The following is an 8,329-nucleotide window of genomic DNA, read 5'->3' as shown; positions in this document are numbered from 1 at the left end:
CCTCTTCTTATTTTTTCACACGGAGTGATAATGGGTGCCGAAATGGGCAATTTCGGCGTTTTGAGGTTAGAAAATTGCGTGCTTGGGTGTTGCGCACCACTCTGATCGACTCGAAATTTTGACTCAAGGTACTTAAGTGGATCACTTAAGAGGTGAGACGATAAAACCGGATATTTCTCTCTACATTTCTCCGCGCCTAGTCATCAAAGGAGGCTAATAGTGGCATTTAGGCCGTTTTGAGGTTAGAAAATTGCGTTTTTAAGTATGGCGCACCACTCCGATCAACACGAAATTTTTCCTGTATCTTATTGGATGTATAAAGTAAGAAAAGAGACAATTTTTGTTTGTGTGCATGTTTCCATACGCCACTTAGCCGCGAAAAAAGGAAAAAATATGATTTTTTCAAAAATTTTACGAATTTTTTTAAGGGCTAAAATATTATCCGATGATAATGAATTTTTTTCTACACAAACTAAGCTAGTTGATGTAGATTCTGACAAATTTTGGTTCAATTCTATCGAAAATTACGAAAGTTATGAGGAAATGACGTTAGCATAGTCAAAAATAGCCCAAAAAAGCGGTTTTTGGGGGTCTGAGGGGGGCGGAGGGGGTTGGGGGGCTGAAACCCCCCAAAACCTAAGTTTTAGGACCCCCTTGATGACTTAAAATGGTTAAAATAAAAATCCATTCACAAGGGCATTTTGACATGCTTATCCCGGGATACCCTTTGTCGGACAAATTTGCGTGGGAGGTGTCACCTCATCCTCCATACTCTCCAGCCCTTGCCCCGAGTGACTATCATATTTTTTCGCAACTCAAGAAGCACCTAGGTGGCCAGCGCTTCGAGAACGATCAGCAGGTGATGGAAGCAGTCAATGGCTGGTTCAAGAGTCAACCAAAAGTGTTCTTTGAGAACGGCATTAAGAAGCTTCAGAAACGCTATGAAAAATGCATCTATAGGAACGGAAATTACGTCGAAAAATAAGGTAAGATTGTTTTAAAGCCAATCTTAGAATATTTGAGTTGGTTATTCCTACGTAGATGTGTGGGAAACACAGTCAATTCGTGACGGGAATCGCAGCGCATCGTTTGGTGGACGGAACTGGCCGGGAGTTGTTCACGTAAAAATCGAATATCTCGGCAACCAGTGGTCCAAATTTTAAAATCTTGGTACATATGGAGAGCTGAGGATATAAGTAAGAAGTTATTTTTTACCGATTTGATTTATCCCTTTTAGTTTCGGAGATATGAAAGGGGTGAACTTACTTTTTGGATGACCCTCGTAATATTAGTACATATCGGTTTGCAGAGGGTACTTTTTGATGTTTTCAGTGCAAACCGCAATGGGCTCGTTGCAAACTTTTGCTAGAGGAAAAATAAGAGTTGTTTCACATGGAAGGAAGATAAAAGTGAGGGGGCCTCAAAAATAATTTGTCTCTAGTTATGGAGGGCTCTACGGCTCTCCGGTGAAGAATACGACTGTCCCTGCCTGCGGGCCGATTATTGAAATTGATGGACAAAGCTGCAGACAAAGAAGAGAAAAGGGATATGGTGGGATCCTATAGGTGGAATCGGATAATTGCAATGGACAAAGGAGGTAAGTAATAGACTAGCTAACGGCAACCGACAAGAGACCCGACGGTTAGTCCATCATTTTCCCTCTCAGTCTGTAAGAACCACCAGTTGCAACCATTGGGATCTCCCCATACTCCCATGTCTGCTTGGCTATCGCTTTGTCTATCAATTCCAATAATCAGTCCGCAGGTCCAGAAACTCTGTGGTCAGCTAAATTAGAGGTCGGTAAGGGTAGGTTCAAATGTTACTGCCATCTCAGCATTGCAGCGATTTCGCGATTTTTCTGACCTTCTTGTAAAAAAGTGAGAAATTATGCGATGTCTATCACAATATCAGTGAAAAAGGGCAATTTTTCCGGCGGTTTTGTGAAAACTTAAAATGTTTCTCGATTTTGCGGCAAATTAGAGATGTAAATACGTAAAAGATTACGCGTCTATCACCACAATATCATTAAATATACGCAACTTATCCACCTATTTGTAAAAACATAAAAAAAATGCATTTTTCACATAGAGTATTACGGCATATCCAAGCGTCAGAAAGAGACATGTGAAAAGCTGAGAATTTCCTTCATTTTCGCATTAGAAGAGCAAAGTACCGAGGGAGGAAGAATATCCGCATCGTCAAAAATGCTGATAATTATGGACCCAAGCCATCGTCATACACTTGACAGACCGCAACTTCCCCTCCCCCCATCCAGAGTTCCACCATTTTTGAGCCGCCTCTCGTGGACCCTAATTAGTATTCCAGCGATGGCCCCCGAAGACTCCGGGGTGTAGAAGTCTGCCGTCGATTACCTTCTCGGAAATTACCCCGCAAAATGAAGCATGAAGTGTTTTGGCGGAAGCCATCTGTGTTTCGCGGTAGCGTGAAGAGAGAGAGGGTGCGAAATAAAGCCACGATTTCACACACAGGTTTTGACGCAGCTGCGCAACAACAATATTTTTTCCAGACGCCGCACCAGTGACGTGGCATGCTTTGCGATCCTTCGGTTAATCCGTCGTTTAAACCTATAGAAAAGGATCGATGGACAGGGTGTTTGTAACGGGCACCTTAATAATCGATTCATTACGTAGCTTCAGATGGGGATTTATCGATAATCGATCATTCAAGCCTCGTCACTGCCCTGCACAGCTATCCTGAGTTCAGTGTAAATTATAATTTCAGAAGTCAACGCTTAAATTCCGGTCAAAGTATCAAAAGCGCCATGTGACGTTACAAAATTTCCACAGCCGTTTAATTTTTTTACAGAGAAATTTTTCAACGAAGCTTTCCAAAAAATTCACTGCATTTCATTTATGCTGCCGAAAAAATTCATTGAAATTTTCAAACGGATTCAACCAACAATTTCTTTGTAAAAATTCAAATGACGGCGGAAATTTCGAAACGTCGCATGACGCTTGTGATATTTTCGCCGGAAGGTGACGATGTCTTAACTCTCAGTATTATAAAAAATCTGTTTACTGCTCTGCCGTGATAGCGAAGAGAGCCGTTAGTGCAAAATTTTCGAAATCGAATTTTCTTCAAAATTTGTCTAAACTCTTTTAGATGAAATTACTGAGACACCTAAACCAGCAAAATTCATCGTAATTTAATGGAAACGAGACGTATGAAAAAGCCGTAGGTGCACAAAAAATGAAAAAGTTTTTTTCAAGACAGCCGTCGGTGCATGAGAGCCAATGAAAACAGTACTTTCAAGAGGAATGCCGCCCTCATCTGCCGATTTCTAACTTGAAAATGTGTTTGTTGTGTGTTCAACACACTACCACAAAAGCACGCGGAAGATAGCACTTACGGCTATCTTGCCAAATACTAACCTAACATGAACTCGAATTTTACCTTTCTCATGTACTTTAAAATAAAATCGGTCGAGTTTTAATCCCCCAAATGATTTCTAAGAGTCCATCGAATGATTGGTTGCGATTTGACAAAGAACGGAGGCTTCTTTTAATAAAATGTTCCACTTAGAAGCTTCTAGGCCCATTTTCTCAAAACTTCATTTTTGCACTTACGGCTCTCTTCGCTATCACGGCAGTGCTGGTCGCGCGGCTTTGACCTCGCGCTCTCGGCTTCGTGTCGAAAGCCGCCTATGGGACCGTGGCTTGACGGAGAGGCGAAAAGCAGTTGTCGGTCCTATCATTAACATGTTTCATAAAGGCGAGCAGGATGACGTCATGAAAACTGCCGGTAATGAGCGCGGGCAGGAAAACGTAATGCATTCCGCGGCTCGTTAACCATCGCTATGAGAGCAGAACTAGACCGCTGTAAGGGGGAGGGGCGAGGGGTTCAAATCCCCCCTCTCTACTCGCCCGGGTCCCGAACTGTTATAATGTTACCAGGGGGCCATGTCCCCTGGCCACTACGCGGCCCAACCCCCAGAGGACGCTTCGCGTTCTCCTAGGCCCGCGTCGACAAAAGAACGAACAAAAAAAATGAAAAGATTTTCATACCCGACTCTCATTTGTCCAATCTCCCTCTGGCCGGGAGCGATTAGACCATTAAGAAGCAAACAAGAAAACCGTCATTTCTTTCAAACTTCTGGCCAATACTGAAACGAACAGAACGGAGCGTTTCGTTTTTTACATTAAAATTAAATACCAATATTTTAGATTAAATACTGAACAAAATTGTCTGAAAATTACAATTTTCCCGGTAACTTAACTTTCATTGAAGGAAATATGACAACATCTGAAGGCTCTTACGGTGTTTTTCCTCAGCACGGCAGACTTCTCTTTCCCTTTTAGGTGCATTATGTATTTTATGGACGACCCTTTACGTCACTAGATAAAAAAAGTCAGACAACACAAGAATGAAAACAATAATAAAACTTTCAATGTAAGTCCAGAGCCGTAGGTTCACGCGCTGCTCTCGAAAGTTAGTTGAAAAATGCGAGACTGGCATGTTTAGCAATCGTTTTAAATTTCCTCCGACGGGAGAGGGGACACAATGGCGATGAGTGGAACATGAGGGAGGTGTCGCACTGTGGATTGAGCTCATGCTCGGCAGCGGACATGAACTAAAAAAAAATATTTTACAATCTTTCTTTTATTTACTGAACACATATTTTATTGTAAGATGCACTGAAAAATACAAATGGCTCATACGTTATCGCTTGCTTTTAAGTAGGATGCAGGTAAAACTCTAAATATTTCAAAAAAAGTTGAATATCTTACCATGAGATTGCTGCTTTGCTAAATTTGAAAGGGCTTGCAACAATTTTTTTAACACTGTAGGGAATTTTCAAAAGATGATTTGAAAACATTTTTCAAAGTTTTTGAAAATAACTTGTTTTGCGGTGTGCTATTAAAGACAGAAAAGGAAATAACACCATTTATTTTATATTTAATCAAATAATATTTTATTTATTTTATGTACCTCCAAATCCTTTTTTATGAGATTTTTATTAGTTTATACATCTTTTAACGTTATACACCTGAATTCGATCCACTTTAACTTCATAAAATAATTACGTGATGACTAAAGTAGAATTTTATGTGCGTTATATACGGTTTGTGGTGAAACACGTCAAAAAGTGCCCTTTGCAAATCAATACAAATGATACTCAGCACTAACAGATGAGATTAAGGTACAGAAAGTCATAAGATTAGCATATCTGTTAATGAACACGGCATACATCGAGTCTCCGTTGCGTTGCGAGCGCGAGGAAAGTTAAAACGCCTTCAATTGATGCGTATGCAACACACACATTCATCGAGTATGAATAGTTGTATGCAGCGCCTAAGTGAAAGTCACATCATCACGTCATGGTGCGGTAGTTGTGCGTCGCGTCGTTGCGTTGGGCGTGTGGCTGCATGTTTGTGATTGATTGACGTTGTTTTTCTGATGTATTTTCGTGGTCTAAAATTTACAACGTTTATCGAAGAGAGAGGGAGAAAAGAAAACATGAAAGAAGTAATCGGAAAAGAGGTCCTCTTGACGGAAGTATGCTATGAAGTTGGCTTGGTTCTCTTCGAAAAATTAAATAGGAACGGAAATTTTGGTCATCGCTGTGTATAATTTTTCAATTTCCACTTTACGGTGATTTATAAATATCAAGGCTGATAGACCCAGGTCAGCCCGATAACAAGATGTTCTTTGGAATTTACCGATCTGGCGACGAATTTGCCTGATTTGCCATTCCACTTTTTTCTAAACGTTTCTCTGATTTGCGTTGTTCCATTGCATAGCCCCCCCCCCCCCCCAGATCTGCATAAGACAAATGTAATCGGATCGGGGGGACAGCAGAGGGGGACAAGCAAATCGGGAGAATTTATCGGCATCGCGGACAGTCCTCACCGCAGTTTCGCAAAGATTACACTGGTCAACACGGGTAAATTTGCCTACCATTTGGTAACTGATTTTTGAAGATTTTTAGCGCCGATTTCGAAATGTTTTGGAAGAGAACGAAGGCCATTTTCGATTTCAGCGGCAAAAATTGAAAGGGTATATTTCCACTTGTCACTCGAGAAAAAAAATCTTCTCCTCCTTTCAGACGCAAAACAATTGGATGAGTTTTACATGGTGTTACATATTCCAAAAAATCTTGATACTAGGAACAGAAAGGAAACGTTGATAGGCACGCAATACATGACTCTCCATGTAGTTTTGGCTGCTGCATCCAAAAATGACCTCATTTTTTCTTCATTTGGCACAGCTTTTTCGGAAAATTGTTTTTTCTCCGAAAAAGCTCAATTTTTAGGGAAAATCGAGCTGACCCAGCAAAATGGAGGTCCTTTTCGGATTCAGCGCTAAAAATCTATTTGAGATCGGTTGAAAAAAGTTAGACAAATCTACAAAAGTAAAAATTTGTTGACCAGTGTTATCACTCTCGACTTTCCCACAGGACTGATCTGGGTCCATCGATCTTGTGTAAATATAGTTGACCTGCGATGATTTTTGCACGAAAAATCCAAAACCTAAGTCGGCCAGTCTCAATTAATAGACTCGCGATCCACTGTGCGCCGCTGGAGTGGGGGATAGGGGACAACGACAAGGGGATAAGGGGATTTTATGCACACGATAAATCAAGGGGCGACCAGGGCTGTGGGCCCAGCCCCGGCCGCCGAGTCTCAGCTTATACTTATTATGATTGCCAAGCTATGACCTTTCCCGTGAAAGGAATGCCCCGCTAACGCCCTCGGATAAATAAGTCCCAAGCCAAAGGCCACCGCTCACAAACTAGTTCCAAATGTCTTTTCTCCACCACGATCGGACTTGAAAAAGCCGACATGAATCGATCGAAAAATTTAAAACGTGAACTGATGGACATAAACCGATCGACACCAATTTGATCGACAAATATGGCTTAAAATACTGATAAAAATTTGATTGACATGAATCGATCGACAAATAAAAGCGTGAACCAATCGGCGACCGTGATATGATAAAAAAATCGTAAGTCGGTAGACAAAACCCGTTAGCTGATCGACAAACCCCGCGAGTCGATCGACAACTCCAAAAATTGATCGAAAAACCCATGATGAATCGATCGAGTCGGTGTCTATCGAATCACATCGGATCGGTTAACATTTTTATTTTTTGATCGATGCATGCCGATTGAATCTATATCCTCCGTGAACAGACACATCTATGAAAGCATCTACACAGCTGTGCGTTGACAAAATCCGCCGATAATATATTTACTCTTGAAGTAAGTTATGTATATTTTTCCTAGACATTTTCAGATATTACAGATTAAATTGAGATGAAATTTGTCTGAAATTTCGGGAGAAAAACATTCAGAATACATCCATGTTACTCAGCAATAACTGATGAGATCAAGGTACAGAAAGTCATAAGATTAGCATATCCTGTTAATGAACACGGCATAAATAGAGTCTCTGTTGCGTTGCGAGCGCGAGGAAAGTTGAAACGCCTTCAATTGATGCGTATGCAACACGCGCATCCATCGAGTATGAATAGTTGTATGCAGCGCCTTGGTGAAAGTCGCATCATCGCATCATGGTGCGGTGGTTGTGCGTCGCGTCGTTGCGTTGAGCGTGGTGCTGCATGTTTTCGATTGATTGACTGACGTTGTTTTTTTATTTTTTATTTTTATTTTTTGATCGATTCATGCCGATTGAATCTATATCCTCCGTGAACAGACACATTTATGAAAGCATCTACACAGCTGTGCTTTGACAAAATCCGCCGATAAAATATTTACTCTTGAAGTAAGTTATGTATATTTTTCCTGGACATTTTCAGATATTACAGATTAAATTGAGAAGAAATTTGTCTGAAATATCGGAAGAAAAATATTCAGAATATATCCAACAAATTCGAGTTTTATCCAAGAAAATGTGGCAACGTTTGAAGGCTCATACAGCGTTTTTCCTGAGCACGGACGTACACACTGAAAAAAAAATCTCGGTGTATTTACTAAGAAAAGGGTAAAATTACCAAGAATTCAGGGTTCTATTTGATCCCAGTTTTTTCTGGGTAAAATTATCATTTATAGAATTGGTAATCTTACCGAGAAATCTTGGTAAAATTATTGAATTTTCTCGGTAATTATACTGGACCTTGGTAAAAACGCCAATATTTTTTATTGACTGTGGTAGAATTACCGGGCTAAAATGGCAAAGTTAGCGGGAATTGATTACCAATAAAAGTGGTATTCTTACCTGAAAAACCAGTAAAAATACCGGTTTTTAGGTAAGCTTACCAGTCTGTCTAGGTAAAATTACCAATAATTGGTAAAAAAGTGGGATGGTAAAGGTACCATCGGACCTTGGTAAAAACGCCGAGAATT

This window comes from Bemisia tabaci, chromosome 8, assembly GCF_918797505.1.
Source record: "Bemisia tabaci chromosome 8, PGI_BMITA_v3".
Taxonomy (NCBI): domain Eukaryota; kingdom Metazoa; phylum Arthropoda; class Insecta; order Hemiptera; family Aleyrodidae; genus Bemisia; species Bemisia tabaci.
Note: the sequence above shows the minus strand (reverse complement) of the source record.